Genomic DNA, 17,944 nt, shown 5'->3' with positions numbered 1-17,944 from the left:
CGGCCGAATCGGTAAACACGCGGCCGGCGCACGAGTCGCGTCAAGCGCCGCCGCAGTCGCGCGCTTGCACTCTCAGCGGTGAGCGGAGTCTTCTAACGTGCGTAACACATAATACACACGGAACGCCGGACACACGTCTCTCTCACACAATCAGTGGTACATATATATATATATGTATATATAATATATATGTATATATAATATATATGTATATATAATGTATATGTATATATATATATATATATAAACGCGAAAATACATACATATATATGTGTATATATATATATATATATATATACTACACGAGCCTATGTTTGTGTACATAGAAGCGCGCACTGGTGGTAAACAAACACACAATATATACATATATATTTAGAGATACACACACAACATATACACACATACAGGTTACGCAAAATATATATAATATACAATATTATCAATATATTTTCGTGAAGTTTTCATTGCCTCGTACGCAAGCACACAAGCACGTTAGCACGTACCCAATTAGGGTTGGAAAAGAAAGAAGAGGCGTGTTAGTTTTCTTCAAAGTTCCCTCCTTCAAAATCGACGTTCCGTGAGAGACTCAAATCGTGTACGCGTGCTGTCTATCTCTTTCTTGTCATCGTGTCGTCGTTGTCGTCGTCGTCGTCCTCCTACACTACTCCTCGTCGTCGTAGTTGTCGGTATCGTTCAGAGGAACGAGAGAGGCTAAAGAGAAAACCCTCTCCCGCGGTGTCCTCGTCGTGTATCGTCGTCGTCGTCGTCGTTGTTGTTGTTGTCATCGTCATCGTCGTCGTCGTCGTCGTCGTTGACGTCGGGCGCGCGCTGTGAGAAAAAGAGAGAGAGAGAGAAAACAGCACGGCGGTGTGACAAGGACAAGTACACACAACGTTGTTAAGATAGAAGAGAAGGAAGCTGACAGAAAGCAAGAGAGAGAGAGAGAGAGAGAGAGAAAGCAAGAAAAGGAGACTACGAGATTCGGAATTGACGTGTTTTTGTCAAAAATAATAATTAATACTAACGACAAAATTACATTTAATAAAAAAAGAGATAGAAAGGGGATAGTAATTGCGTTGTTTTTTCTCGCATAGTTTGATTATTTCAATTACACGGTTAATGCGGCTTCTTCATTTATCAACGTTCATCTTTTCTTGGATGTGTGCGCATAAGAAATACAAATTCAAAAAACAGGAGTAGTTCGAGAAGAAGAAATAGAAGAAGAGGATAGAAGAAGAATACTGATAATTATAATAATAATAGTGCCGTGTTTACACGTGTTTTGTACAGTGTCAAGTGTTAACCAATCACAGGGAGCGGAAGGAGAACGACACGGGTGGACGACAGCCAATCATCTTATTTCTTCTTTAAATTACGGACAGTGTTGATCTCGCGGGCTGTCGAGATTTCACTCTGGATACGTCATTATGTGAGTTAAATCTATATTTATATTATATATCATTGACATTTTTTATTTTCTAATTGTTGCACGCAACAATACTATGATTATTTGTCCACATCTTTTATTATATTTTATTACTTCTCTTTCTCTGTCCTTGTTTTTTTTGTATCTCTGATTCTTTTCAACATATTCGTTTATTTTTATTTTCTTTATTTTTTTTTTTTTTTTTGGTAAGAATGTCATTCGTGTTTACGTGCTAACGAGAGTGGTGAGGTAGGTTTGCGAATGCGAATGCGTGCAAGCTGAGAAAGAGAAAGAGAGAGAGAGAGAGAGAAAGCGTAAGGTGCTCGAAAGGGTAAAGAAGGGTGGGGAGGGAAGGGGTCGTTCATTTGCCGACGAAGGTCCCCATTCGGCACCACGCGGATCGCCCATTGGCGCGTCGTCTCGTGTTCCAGAGACTTACTCGACTCTCTCTCTCTCTCTCTGTCTCTCTCTCTCTCTTTCTCTTTTACCTTTTGTAGGTGCATACACACATACACATATGTATATATATATATATACAGAAATATACTTGGAAGATACTTGTGTATACTATGTATGTAAGTAATGTGTACTACTGACTTTGAACCCTTTTTGAAGGTCCTTCGTCAAGAGGTATTGCTGCGGTCTATAAATTTTATCTTAGATAAATTTCTAATACGATAACATTTTTCTTCCACGAATAAAATGATTAAATGCAAAATAAGATGGCCTCGAGTTAATTTTTTATAATTAAATTAAAATCAATTTTATACAACATATATATATACAGAGTATATTTTCAGTATTACAAGACGTTCACTAAAAAGAAACTTTCTTCTTGTCCTCGATTTTTTTTTTCTTAACCTTGATCGTGATCTATTTCAAGTGTATGTAAATATTACTTTGATTTTTGCTAAAGAAAAGTAAAAGATTATATTATATATAGGCTAGAAAAGCGTATTCTTATATATATATAAGGAAATATTTACATATTTTCTATTTTGTTTCACGTGAATTTCTTTATTAATGTTCTTTATTAGCCGAAAAAAGTAATAACGATAATAGTAGTAAAGTAATAAATGATAAGCTTGGTAATAGGTTTGAAAGGAAATTTTCGAAATATATAATATGCCGAAGTGAAATCAATCGTCATCGAGAAATCCTCAAGTGAAAGTAAAGATGTACGGTAGCGTAAAGAAGCAAATAAAGTGGGAAAGGCACTGATAAAAAATAGTTTTATCGATTCTTACTTGCTTTTAAATTGATTAGGCTCGAGGTAAAAAAGTCATTGTCATTTTTCTTCTCTGTTTCTCTCTCTCCTTTTATTTAAATCTTGCTTTGAAGAATATAGATATATAATATTGAGAAAGAGAGGGAGAGAGAGAGAGAGAGAGAGAGAGAGAGAGAGATTACATAATTTAAATTTAAATATTTAATCAATTATTTTGTATTTAATTTTATTGTAGAAGTCGATACTTATGGTGACAAATTTATAATTGAAAGCTATGAATATATATATTTTTTGATATTAAATTATTTATTTACAATTAAAATGATTTATAATTATTTGTAATTATTTTTTCTTATAAAATACGAAAATAGGTTGAAAAGTTTAAAACTATAATGAAAAAAAGAAACTTTTAGTTTTAAAATAATCAAGACTCAATTCTTTAATACTTTTTAACCCAACCAAGTGTATATTTAAAAATAAAAATTTAGAAACAGTATGATACATATTTATACTTCTTTTTATGTCACCAAAGAAAGAATCATGTGCATATAGTTCACGAATTAAGAAAAATAAGCTATTAGCTTTATCTTGACTCAGCAGTTTGTCCTATTTCGCTAGGTGTCTTGTGTTCTACAATATAAACTATACTAATTCCTCCTGTTCTCCTGATACCAATGAAAATATATGTCCAGAGAGAATTCTCGTCTGATTTTCTCTTTCTTGCTCGAGAAAAGGAACTTATGAAAACATGTTCATCCGTATTCTTAATAATCGTTGTCTTCATTTCATGCAAAGAAAAAAAGGATGCATTAGAAGTATTTAATTTTTCATTAGGTTTCACCTAACTTATGCAGAAACTACAAAATGCTCAAAATGATAACTAAATTACTTAAAATTACAAAACGATAACATTACTTAAAACAAATTATTCGAACAAACGTTAATAAACAAAAAATAACTTAAAATAAAAATAATGAAGTAGAGTATTCCTCTTGAATCTTCTCGAATAGGCTATCGTTGACATATTTTTTTCTTATGTAATGTTAATACAAAAAAATGTATGTAGACATTCTTAGATAGTGAGAAGGATGATAAACAAAATAAAAAAAGGAAAGAGAGAGATAGAGAGAGAAAGTAGTCACCAACGAAGAGACAGAAGATGAAAGAAGTCCCATCGTATTCTTGATATTATCCGAATCTCGGATTGATAGTGTTCGATAAGCGAATGCGAACTCTTCTAGAGTGATAAGAGAGCGTGCATTATCTCGGTTGCACATTCGCGGCTTATAACAGTGTCGTCGAACCGTGAAGACGTATCTAATGTAAGATAACGAAAAGATCTTTATGATTTTGCAATATTTTTTTTTCTTGTTAATTTCTTTATTTTTAATCATTGATAATTACTTATGACTCGATCGATACACGTAATAAGTATATGAGGATGAATTGAAAAGTATCTTGATCCTATTCTTTTCTAAATGTTTTGAAACTACTACGTTAAAATGTTAAGACAAGTTTGACCGGAAAACCAAAAAAAAAAACAAAAAAATTGTTTCTACATTAGCCTCAATACTTTTCAATTCACTCACGATTATTTTTTAATATATATATAAAAAATGGGATCATAAATAACGCGCAAATTATCGAGAAAATGTAATGAGTATATCAACATAGAAGCGATAAAAAGAAACACATACACACACACACACACGCGCGCGCACAGAAAATAAGTTGCTTACTTTTAATTTATTTTTAACGATCGAATCTACGTTCAGTGCAAAATTGAGATTTCATTTCGTTCGAATACAGTTTGTATTATTTTATATATTGATATTTCTTATATTTGAACGAAAAATAAATTTTTATTTCGATACTAGCTGTAATAAGTATAATAAATAAGTATGCGTGTATGAATACACATACGCATATGGTAAAATAAACGATGAAAATTTACGAATATTATCACGTCGATATCAAATTGTCGATTTCTTTTGGCATAATTTCTCGCATTATCTAAGGTAAAGATTTGTTTTTCGAACAGTGTATCTCAACCTTATCGCTTTTGCAACAATAAGACTCGCCAATATTAAAACTCGATTTTATATCTAGCATAAGCACATATATATGCTGTAAAAATCTCAATTATTCGAATTAATAGGAAGACATAATTGTTCAAATGAAATAATTTTTGTATAGTAGAACAACGCCCACTTATCATGAGTGTGCGATTCTTGTATATTTAAAAAAATACAAGGGTGGATTGAAAAGTTTTGAGCTCCGAAAAAGCCTCTATTTATTTATTTATTTTTGTTTAAATAAAAGTAAAAACTTAATCATTTTTTTCTTCAAATTGTACAAATGCAAACTGAGAAATTTTTGTACAGGTAATATATAATTGATGAAACTTAAATCTAATCTTTTGCGTTTAATCAAGATGAATTCACTGTAAGATAATTTTTGTCATTGTTCTTTCGAGGATGAAGAAGAAAAAAAATAATAAAGAATAGATACCAAAGAAGTCATATACATGCATTATCTGCGTTTACTTAGAAACTAGAAAAAGCAAACTGCTTCCCCTTTTTCCGATATATTGGAGTAAAAGATAGCAACGACCGGTAGAAAAGTTATATATGCACTATATATACGTAAAAAGAGAAAAAAAAATGAAATAGATGGATACTACCTGGAACGTATTCATAAAAATTAAAAAAAATGTCTAAATCCTCGAAATTTTTTATTGTATATTGATATACGATACTGTATTAGAGAGTAAAGAAAAAAAAATATAGTTTAAAAGTAAAAATAAATAAGTCGAAGGTTGTGTCAAAGAAGAAGAAGAAGAAGAAGAAGAAGAGAAAGAAGAAAAGGATGAATAATGCTGTTGGAAAGAAACGATGACCCGTTGACCCGGCCATATCTTACAAGGGCAGGACCATTTACGAGAGGCTCATCTCAGATCTTTTTTTCAAACTTTACACACTTGCAAAGTGTCCGTGAGAATATAAAGTACATTGTACAATACTTTTTAAAAAATACAGATCTCTAATCGTTTGCGAACAAAAAATTGGTGGCAGAAATTTCGCAAACAAAATACTTATATTCATTTATTTCTTTATCTTCGGTCGGGTATTCTGTAGAATGATCGGGGCATCCCCGGACATCAGGGACACGATACTGCGTCCTAACCTATTACGCTACTGAAGAAAAAGAAATAAGTGAATATGAGAATTTTGTTTGCGAAATTTCTACAACCAATTTTTCGTAAACGGTTGGAGATCTGTATTTTTTTCAAAATGTATGTCTATTCTCACGGAGTATTAGAAGTGTGCGTGCAAAGTTTGAAAAAAAACAACTGATGCGAAGCTCTCGTAAATGACCTTTCTCTTGTTAGGTACACTGCAACTTCGTGGCATTTTTCGCCGTCTCGTTCCGTCGAATCAATAACCTGCCTCCGAGAGATTTCAAAGTTTTAAAGTTGCGGCCTGATGCGTCGCACGTTATATTCATCCTGTTTTATCGACCGACCTGATATAAACGATTTCCACTTTATCCTCTTTAACTTGCTATTTTTACATCGAGATCGTTCAAAAATTTTTACTTCTTCCGGGATAATCGGAACACCCCCTTCTTAAATCCGAATTACGTTTTTTCTTTTCTTTTATTCTTATTTTCATTACTTTTTTATTTTACTAAAATATGAAATTCTATGTTTGAATTGTGGTTGTTTGTACGAAATTATGAAGAAGATGGAAGCGGAAGAAATTATTCAAATCAGCATTTTTACAACGAGATGGATCAAAATTATGACGATGATTTAAAAAATTAATTATCCTTTTATTTTTTTGTTGAGAGTAAATTTTGCCAATAATAGTAAATTTATTTTAACTTAAAAAGTTTTGAAAAGAAAAAGTTTAAAGTTTTTATAAGAAAAATCCGTATTAATTATTAAACAAATTTCTTGACCCACTTAAAAATTGTTGGGCCGATCCACTCTGGAAAATAATGAGAGAAAATATAAAAATTTAGTCATACAATTTTTCAGACAATATCAATTTTTTGATAACAAACATTTCTCTCTTCTTATCTTATCGCAGTGATATACATATATTTATTTTTTTAGCCTTAAATTTTCTGTTCTTCGCTCGTTGATTTTTACCAAATAATAAAAATATCAATTCACCGCAAAACGGAGATATTTTATACCAGGTACTAATTTGTTTGTTTATCGGCAGCATAATTACGAGAAACAGTGATATCAATTAATCGTTCTGAAACGATTAATAAAAGCTTGCTATATTCAATGAAAACAGATTTCACGCACAGTTTTGAATGATTCGATCGATCGTTTTCAATCGTTTAGAAGGAAGCGTTATTGTTCCCCATATTGCTACATTAATTTAACTGTTATATTTTGTTCATTTTTTCTCTCATTTGTTTTATATTTGTAAAAGGTAAATGTTCTTTCATTATTATTGTATTTTTTTCGGTTTAATATGATACACAAAGCAAACATGTAAAACACGTTCAATATCTTTTTATTTTAAATTCATGATTATTTCGTCGAATTCAATTTTCAAACAGAAATGTCATCGTTAGTCTTATTATATTAAAAAAGCTGGCTAAGTTATATATGTAAAAGTTAATAAGTTTATATATAAAAATCTTTCTGAAAAATGTTTCACGAGAAAGAGTGTACTTTGTATTTTATTCAACGAATAAATGGTTTAATTATCATCCTTTTTCTATCTCTCTTTCTTTTCTTGTTTCTATCTCTATCTGTATTTTTTGGCTTACATTAGATTGAATAAAAGCTTAGAGGTATTTATTAGAAATTCCGTCGTCCAAAGCACCCGACGAAATTGGGCCACGTTCCTATTCTCCGTTCCATGTTTTCCCTCCGCCTTCTCCTCTTCTCCCCCATTTCCGTCATCCTCCCGCTCTCCTTCTCTTATCCAAACGCTGACGTAATCACGTCATGCATCGTCTGGTGCATCTTACTGATCTAATGTTTTCCGAGCGATTAGTAACTCGAGGTCGTGTTATAAAGCGTATTTTAACTTTGGTCCCCGTGTTGTCCTCTACCCCTTCTTCTTCCTTTTCCTCCTCCTCCTTCTCTCCTTATTTTTCTACTTATTCTTATTCTATTCCTCCTACTATACCACGTTTCCTAGACGGCACAAAGTCGCATAGATAAGAAAGAGAAAGAAAAAGAGGAAGTTAGATTAGGATCTCGAGCAAATGTTTCGATGAGTATTTTTCTTTTTTCCCCTTCACCATTTATTTTCTTTCTCTTTGAAACAACACAGCACCTTTACAATTGAATTGAAATTTAAACAACCGAGAGAATTCCGAAATAACGCGTGGCATCTTTTCGATGCCACGTTACTATTCTCCTACTATTTTCTATCTTTCTTTTATTCCTTTTCATTTTTTTATATCTTTCCGTTCATCCATTATTTTTGTTGAACTATAACCTAACTTTGAAAAAAGTATTGTTGGTACGTACCTGATCCACCATTATGAAATTCTAAAATCGCTCGAAAGCTATTTAACATGACACTTTCGTACCGAGGTGTATCGTATCGCGTTAAAAAGTCTACGTTTGTTGTGATCTTTGATCAAGATTATGATATTTGTTAAAATCTAGACGATTGTAGAGAGTAGTTAACTCGTCTACTAACTGTACTTTCTATCTTGATTATTAGGTAAGTGTGTACTCATATTTGAAATAAGATGTGTCCAATTAAAAACTGAATAAAACGATTCAAACGATGTCTCTCTCTCTCTCTCGTTTATTGTTTCTTGAAAAGACAAGAAAAAAAGAAAAAAAGTTACAGATAAGACATTGACCAAGCGCAGGTGTTAAATGTTCAAGAGAAAGTAGATCATCAAGTTATATCTTCCTTTTCAATTCGTGTTTAAACTTGATAACGATTGTCGTCGTTCGGTTTACCAGTCGATAAAGTATTTATCTACTACAAACTGTTGGCCATAAAGCAATGGAAAACAAGTATTTGTTCTCCTTCATCAAGCACTTCACTGATCGATCTTGAAGGTATTTAACCACCGGATACACCATCAGAGTGTCTCTACATACATATCTGTAGTAGTATATCTCACCTATACACTTACCATTTGTTACGCACACATATACAAAACTTTCTCCCATTTGATGCATTTAACATGAGATACCGTTAACCAACGCATTCGGGTGACCGTCCAGATAGTCTCGTTCAAACCGTGTGAACTTGCCTGCCCACACGCGAACGAAACAGCCATGGTTGTTTTACTTGAGTTTTATAACTGTCCAATTGCTTAATCGATAACTATACGTTCATTTCTTATAATAATGTTTGTTAGTGTTGGTAACCAAGCTAAGAAACTAAGATATTTTTTTTTGGTGTGTATATTGTAATAATGGATTAGCTAAACTTTCTTTTATTGCCAGTCTAGAAAAAGTTTTTATGTTAGTTAGATGATTTTAAAATTCAATTACACTTTTTGGGATTATTTTTCTTGTTCAATTTATAGATTAAGTTTATTAACCAATACTTGTAGTCTTACGATCCGGTAATTTAACAAATCAGTCTAAAAAAGGTCTGTTGACCTACTCCGTGGTATTAGACTCTCCTCATAAATCCTGTTAAGATTCAAGATACATTCTTATTGATGAAGATATAACCTATCCATCGATCGAAGAAAGATACATAACATTTTTGAAATGAAATGATTCTTCAGTGAAGTTAAATCAACGGGATGATACTATTCATCTTGTTGAATACATCGTAACAATAAGATTTCATTTCACTGATTGAGATAAAGCTAGAACGGATCAAGATAATAATTTGTTATTGCACATCTCTTTATTAAATTCCACCGAGGAAAACTATGCGATGTTCATAAACCGTACTTTTACATGGATCGATGAATACACTGAAATCTTAATCGTAATTATCCTGTTTCCATATACAAAAATACCGTATGTTCAGTAAACTTCATGGAAAAAAAGAAATCAAGATTATTTCATTTCTCTTCTTACTATTAACACTATATATAATTATCTAAAATAATTGAAAAGTTTAGAGATTATAAAGTTGTTGAAAGATGATCACCACTGGCAGGAGACCCTACTTGCAATAAAGGTCAATAACTATTTGTCCGCCAAGCTGCTTACGCAAGTGTTGGGTAAGGTGCCAGGTATTTTTGACTGATTGCCCCCCACACTATCTGGGGTCACTGCGTTAACAAACTGTTGCAAATTAACCCTCGCTCCTGGCACTTTTCCGAATTGTCCGTCTCCACAGTATTGAAGTTTCTTTTTTTTCATTTTTTGTTTTTTTTTTTTGCAACAAACACGAAACGATAATTTAACATTTTTGCCTAAATAATTTTATTATCCGTTACATTCCTTTTATTTAATTTGCAAATTTTGATGAAACATTTTCGAGTATCGCGTGACAGTTGATGTATGCACGTGATTATGAAACTTCAATCTTTTCAAGATGGCGCTTACGGTTATGACCGAAGAAGGAAATATCGTATTTACGATCACGTTTTCCATTCGCTGTTTGCTGTGCTGTCTCACCTTCGCACTGTGTGATCTTACAAGCGTAGTAAGAGCAGCGTCACGCGTTCTAGAGTTAAATATCATTAACCCACTAACACGTTTGCGTGGAAGACCGTAGTCAATGTGGTCTCTTGAAACACGGCTACTGTACTATGTACATCGTATTTACTTACATATACATACATGTGTATATACATCCATGCATATGAGTATGATTCAATGAGATGAAAGACATAACTTGGATATAGAAATTGTCGTTAATTTTTGTTTTCTTTGTTTTTTTTTTTTTCCATTTTAATTAAATAAAAGAAAAAAGGATTTTTGTTTTCATATTCGAAGAATAAATTTAAAGTATCTCCTCTTCAAAGTTTCTTATTGTCGATAATAGCCCTCGCAATTTTTATCTTACTGTTAACGAAATTATCTCTGATGCCGAGTAGACTATATACATCGTGGTCACGTGACAATGGTTTGTAATCGAGATATTCTATTACGTTGAAACGTAGAAAGTCTCTGCCGTGCGAACCGTCGCACTTTCAAAGTTTCTATCGTCAAATTGAACGCAAAGTTGCAGGTACGTAGGCAATTAAATTCGGGCCTATATACATTTTCGTCTTATCGATATTCGGACGTTATTATTAGAAAAATTATTCGTAAAATGTATCCAAGTCGATATTTAATAATTGTGCTGTTGACTTTAACGAGTAAATGAAAATGTATTTTACAATTTTTCGATCTTTTTTGTACTATGTACTTTGTAATATGAAAATATTGTTAACAGATTTTATTTTTCCTTATTTTTAGTCCATTAGGTGAACGTTAATTTTGATCCTGCATGCAAAAGAAACCAAATTCAAATAGGTTTACGTGGGTATTAGTGCAAGGTTAGAATTGACCCCTTTGGAAGGACAGAATAATCAAGATTCCTTTCCTTACGATGATATAGAAAGTCGCTATTAAATCATTTGCGTTAAGTGCCAGCGTGTTGCAGTTTGCGCAATAAGAATTGTACGTCGCCGAGTCGGTTTTCACCTTTGCAGCTGTTTCGTCGTGTCGCAAGGGGGATCCATTGCCAATCAGTGTCATTTCTCTTTCCTTCCTCCTCTTAGTTCATTCCTTCTTGTCGATGAAAAAGAAAACTTCCTCATTAGATAAAATACCATCATCATACCGCAATTATTCTCATAAACTCGACTAAAACGAACAAACTTTGTAGTTACTCAATATACTTCAAATACAACTGGATTCCATTTTGTAGGCATCTGTAAAATAAAATTATAAAAGAGCATTTATTAATGATTAAAAGCAACAAAAATGTGATTTACGTGTTAAAAAATAATACCAAAATGGCGTCACTTAACCGAGAAACTATATAAACGCGAGAAAAATGAATATTGGACCGTTCGAATTTACCCGCCAAAATTTGGACCAATCAGCAAACGATTAGGATTGAAGAAACAACCAACGACGACAACGACATCGATAAGACGAGTCGAAAGTTGGCGCAGTCGATGCACACAGCCAGTGCAATTGTCGGTAGACGAAGTAACTCTGCATGACGTCACCTCGGCCAACGTATCATTTTTAGCCCACATATACACACAGTCGCAGTCACAAACAGGCAGAGAGAAAGAGAAAGAGAAAGATAGACGTGTTTTTGTGTGAGTTTTCGATCAGGATGATGGGGTTCGTACACATTTTGGTGCGAGTGACCAATTCTCTCTCTCTTTTTCTCTTTTCTTTAAGTTGTATAGAAAAGATATATTATATATATCTATATTGGATTGATCAATAAATAATGTCGGAATGTTTATATTTAAATAAGAATTCTTCGTTTCAAATTTTTGTTTAGTATTTCATATGCAATTAAAAAATAAGTATTACTGTCATTTTTCGAATTGTACAGTAGTATTAGTTTCTTTTTTTGGAGGTTTTTATTCAAAACATAGCTTGATAAATTAATACAAATTTTTATTAATTACATTAATAGTTATTTTATACGTTAGATAAAAATATTCGTTAATATTATATAATTAAATGAATTATATATATAATTATATATAACACAAGTGATGATTTTTATATTATATAATAAAAATTCCTACATATTGTGTCTAACTAAATATACAATAACGAAATGACCATATATGGAAGGGAAAGGATCTTTCTCTCTCTTTCTTAATAACGCATTAAGGAGAGAAAAGAGAGAGATAGCAGTGGGAGAATAAATGTTTTTGCAATAGATAGTAATATGTTTCGCGACCGAACCCGTGTGGGTGCTTTCCCTTGGCACTACTGACCGAGCAGAAAACGTCGCGTTTCATTGGCCGAGCATGTTCGAGTCTTGAGAGAAACAGTGGGCAAAGAAAGAGAGAGAAGGAAATAGTGATACAAGAAGAAGAAGAAGAAGAAGTCTACCTCTTCGTCGAGAGGATGGCACTCCGGTGCTTTAGGACCAATTCACAGGAAAGTTCAAGAGAGATGGAAGAGAGTACACATACACGTATATGCATATGTGTATGTGTATGTGTATGACGATGTATGTAAACCAAAAAGACGAAGAGTCTTCTCTTGCTTGGAAAATCGAAGTCAGTCGAAAAAAAAATTAACCACCGTCTGTAATAATTAAAAACGTATAAATAAATAATTTTTATTTGTATCGATATAAGACACGTGTTGTGCATATAGAAATACGGGAATAAATATTTTGAATATAGATATCAATTCACACTAAATTTAAGGGAGATTTATCGACTAACTTCACGCTGTTAATTTCGTGTCGCTGTGCGCGCGCATCGTAAATACCGACTAACTTCATCCTGTTAATTTTGTGTCGCTGTGCGCGCGCATCGTAAAACTTCACTCTCATCCATTTTCTCTCTAACGCGCCAAAAGAAGTATAACTTAAAAAAAAAGAAAAAAGTTAGGGAAGATGCATCGAACTTTTATGAGAAACAATGAGACAATATTACAAATATTTATGACACTGAAAGAAATAGAAATAAAAGGAAGAGAGAGAGAGAAAGAGAGAGATAGTTGATGAATCGTGAAGTTTAGTAAAAAGGGTGGCTAAAGATTCAAAGAATAGTGTAATAGGGTAAGGGTGGAGGTGGGGATGGAGGACAAGTGGAAGCACGCAGAAAACAGCCGGGAATGTGTCTGTCCAGCATACAGAGAAGGACAAACGGAGGACAATAGCTTAGGATGCATTTTTATTGTAGAACGTTTGGTGAATCTCTAATAGGATACATGGGAGTGGTTTCTCTTCTATGTTACTGCTGTTTGATACGGCTTTTAAAAGGAAGAAAGAAAGAGAGAAAGAATACCCGAGCGTATATATGTATTACATATATTTACATACTTATTTCCTTACTTACATGTGACTCTCTATTTTTGCGAACAGCTTTCTCTTTGGTTGCGTAGTTTTCTTTCAATGGCAGCCATTGATTAACCCATTTGGATATAACATCCTTTAATTTTCTCACCAATAAGATAAGATAAGATTTTTATTTGCTTGTTATTTCTTTTTTGTTAATTATTATTATTATATTTGCGAATAATAATTTCTTTTTTTTTTTTTTCTTCATCCATGCCATCCGCCATTCTTTCGTATCAATGGTAACCATTGATTAACTTCTGCATAAGTTGAAGATATTTATTTTATTTTTCAGTATTTTATCTTCATTTTCTCATACGCCACTTTGGTAATCATTAGCAATGGCGTCTTATTTTACTTTTCCCCGATTATTCAAAAAAATACAATATTTATTTCGAATAGAATTTTATCGTCATTCCCATCCGCATGCGCGCCATTTTTTATTTTTCACGTCCGACAACGTTCTTATTAATTTTTTCTTCTTCTCTTTATTTCTACCCAACAGTACGAATATACTATCGGATTATCTTTCTTTTTCTCTTCCGCCACGTGGAAAGAGTTCCCTCCTTGGAGTCTCACTACTACCATTTCAATTCTCTCACGAACTCGTCCAAGTCAATTCGGGTAGTATATTTTGTGTGTGTGTGTGTACACTGTTGTGTGTTTGGTATTCACGTGCATGCATCCATGCATACACGCATACGTACATACGTGCGTGCGTACATGCGTGCGTGCAAGCACGGCCTGCTGGGAGTTGCATAACGCAATTGCAGGCGGCTGCCACTAAAATGTTCCTATTAGTTTATGCCGTCGGGAAAAAGAAACGTTTACCGACCTCCGTCGGTAATATCGCGTCACTCTTATGTTTCCCACATATATATTGCATATTTATATATGCCTGTATGTATGTGTTTTCGCGTGGTCACGTGTATACATGCAGTTATCCATACATATATTAATATACATATGCACTTATGTTTAATATAGGAACTCACGTATAAGCTACTTACAAACACTTATACGTGAACGTGAATATTATAATTCTGCATAAATTATACACACACACACACGTATACTTATACATATTTGTGTTTTCCTAAATGGGATGAATATGTGTGTGTGAGAGAAAAATTAGTGCTGCAATTTGTGAAGAGTTGCCTCGCTCAAATTTCTTGCAACCTTCTCCTCCTCTATCCACCCCCTACCCCCTTCTTTCCTTCTCTTTCTATTCGTAATATTCAAAGCACACTATATATGCATCTAAATACTATCTATGTAACTTATACTTACATACAGCCTAATGTCTCTCACGCGACGAATACAACATACCTCCTTTTCTTTTTTCCCCACCTCCTCTGTTTTTCATCCATCTCATCGTTGTCGTTGTGTTGTCGTCCTGCAGAGAAACCGACGTCTGGAGTGCTGCATGATTCTCTCTCTCTCTCTCTTTTCGTATTGTTTTTTCTTTTTCCTTTTTCTTTCTCTCTCTCGTTTCTTTCGTGACTTGGCGATATCATTTGATATTTTTCTTTTCACGTATTCACTACGTGTCTTGGGTATTTTACATTACTTACAATTAAATGGGTATTCTTTTAAGTTAGATTTGTTACGGTGGCACGAATGACTCCGATATTTTCTTAATAAATACTTTAAAATTCTCTCTTATCGATCTGTAATATCGACAAATCTTTCCTGATATTTTTATTGATATTTAAAAAAAAAAAGAAAAGATTTTGCATACATACTTTTTAAATGGGATATTATTAAGTATAAAGAAGTATTCGAATTGTAAGACATATTTTGTTGGATTTGTTAAAGTCTGCATTTTGATTGATGTAATTTACGAGGGGTAGATTTTTTGGTATTTAGATTAAAGTTTTTGAAGTTGTACTTCTTTTGGCGCGTTGGGGAAAATGTAATGGGGAGTGATTTTGTTCCGAGCGTCTGGAAAAACGATACCATGAAGTTTGTCGGTATTTACGACGCGCGGCAAAGCGATTTCAAGTATACAGCATGAAGTTGTCTTCTTTTCTTCTTCCCCCCTTTTTTTCTCAAGCGGGTCACCCATCCAAATACTAATCGTACTCAGCGCTGCTTTACTTAAATGATCGAAGCGAGAACTAATGCTGTAACCGCGTCATGGCTGTTGACGCGTGAAGTAATTAGATTTATCTCTCTTATATTTAGTGTGGACTGATATCTATATTTTGATATTTTCTTTTTGTTTTTTTTATTCTTTCTTATATATGTATATATAATAATAATTATTTCTTTTTAAGTTATTTTTTTTCTTTGAAAGTTTTTTTTGAAGTTATTTTTGAGATTATTGAGGTTATGTTCGTTTTGGTACGGCAAAGAAGTATAACTTCTTACGTGCGTACATAAGTACACACACCAGTTTTTTATTCTTTCTTATATATATAATAATAATAATTATTTTTTTTTAAGTTATTTTTTTGAAGTTATTTTTGAGGTTATTGAGGTTATATTTGTTTTGGTACGGCCAAGAAGTATAACTTCTTACGTGCGTACATAAGTACACACACCAGTTTTTTATTCTTTCTTATATATATATATATATATATAATAATAATTATTTTTTTTTAAGTTATTTTTTTGAAGTTATTTTTGAGGTTATTGAGGTTATATTCGTTTTGGTACGGCAAAGAAGTATAACTTCTTACGTGCGTACATAAGTACACACACCAGTTTTTTTCTATAATACATTTATGTGTTATCAATTAAATAATTAAAAAAAAATATAAAATTACTGTAGGACAGTGAATAGTAACGTTGTCAAGTAAGTCAAGGAAGGGACGATTAACGGTACGATGATGGATAATGTATGCAGTTTGAAAATAAACTGACCTATACCAATGGCGATGTTACCACTTCCGTCGAATGACCCTTTCGCTACTCCATAAATATTTACGCGAGTTCTCTGCCTCCCACACACGTTCACACATTAATATGTACGTTTATATATAATATATACATATGGTTCTATATTGTGGCAAATAAAATATCATATTTATCGTCATACGAGATCTTGTGGAGGTAAAAAAATAATATCACGAGATATTAGTAAAATAAAAAGAAAATGGCGCAATTAGGAGACGCCATTTTAGTTACTTGCGCGAGTCTTGCTTACTTACTTTTTCTCTCCTTGTCTGTTTTTTTTTTTTTTTTTATATTTTTATATCGTACTCTACGTAATCATCAAAAACAAGAGAAGTAAAAGTTCTTTTTGTCGATCGATTCGAATCCTCTTTTAACCCTTCGAGAAAAGAAAAGAAAAAAAAGAAAATAGAGCGATTGGTAAGCGGATAAAAAATTTCTCTTCGAAAATTGAGACAGGTGTGAAGAATATTTAATTCGACGAAATCGATATAATCTATAATTGTGTATGTATTTATAAATAATATATATATGAAGTTGGTTAATAAACAATATCGACATTTTCAATATTTCGTATGCTAATAAGTAAAGATTATTATTTCATGGTGAAAATATCGTTATTGGTTAAGGGTTAACCCGATACCATACTATCGGGTTTTTTTATTAGTTATTGCTCAATTCAATATTATTATCCTATCGATTCTACTAAATAGAATCATTCGTATTCAAACGATGAAAAGACACTAGTAATTCAGTGGATCGCACGAGAAGAGTTAGATAATCGATTAACAGTAAATATGAGAACGGTGAGAAAGAGAGAAAGAGAGAGAGAGAGAGAGAGAGAGGCCTTCGAAAAAAAAGAATTAATTATTTATTACTTTATGTATATAAACATTTTTCTTTTTAATATTATTATAATTTTATGTATAATTTAACTAGATAATAATATATTTATGATATAAAAACATAAATGTACAAATACGTATAATATTATTTGTGTATCAAAATTGAGATTTCATTTTTGTTTATCGCATTTCACATTCGTCTATAACGTGACTTTTTTAAAAAGTCTGTATTATCAATCGAAAAAAAAAGAAAAAACAGAAAATAGATAAAATATTAAATACGTAAGTTTTCTTTTTAACATCAAAGTTATTATAAAAAAAAAGTATTTACTTATAAATATATTGAACGTTGCGAAGAGAATTGCAAGATTTTACTTATGGATTAAAAAAAGTTGAAATCCTTTTTCTCTACGTCGCGTTTTTTTATGTTCTATAACTCGTCAGGAACATTCATTAGAATTATTGTATTTAACTTGCAAAGCGTATGAATGAGAGCATCGTTGGCCGACTTAACAGGTCTCAACCTTGGTTAATAACGTTTTATTCGCACGGAATTCTTACTTTTTATCATTCACGGCGTCTTGTTTTTTTCTTTTTTTTTTTA

The 17,944-nt window shown here is 32.4% G+C and overlaps 1 protein-coding gene and 1 long non-coding RNA gene across 8 annotated transcripts in view; one reads left to right on the top strand and one right to left on the bottom strand.

Moving 5' to 3' along the window:
• Nucleotides 1-17,944, top strand: part of LOC122519931 (ecdysone receptor-like) — a 103,343-nt gene continuing 85,399 nt past the window's right edge. For 4 of the 7 annotated variants that reach the window (XR_006304403.1, XM_043639754.1, XM_043639753.1 and 1 more), the window contains exon 1: nt 378-1,429. The gene's annotated coding sequence lies outside the window, so the exon portion shown is untranslated. Of the gene's footprint in view, nt 157-377; nt 1,430-17,944 lie in introns of those variants that run through there. The other 3 variants (XM_043639745.1, XM_043639750.1, XM_043639748.1) reach the window with 3 other exon arrangements.
• LOC122519932 lies at nt 11,318-11,726 on the bottom strand. The gene is made up of 2 exons (XR_006304404.1): nt 11,635-11,726; nt 11,318-11,483 (listed from the first exon to the last, which is right to left on the bottom strand). It is a non-coding gene; the product is annotated as an uncharacterized LOC122519932 (long non-coding RNA).

This window comes from Polistes fuscatus, unplaced genomic scaffold (genome assembly GCF_010416935.1).
Source record: "Polistes fuscatus isolate 324 unplaced genomic scaffold, CU_Pfus_HIC Scaffold3, whole genome shotgun sequence".
NCBI lineage: Eukaryota > Metazoa > Arthropoda > Insecta > Hymenoptera > Vespidae > Polistes > Polistes fuscatus.
Note: the sequence above shows the minus strand (reverse complement) of the source record. Positions and strands in the feature narration are given on the sequence as shown.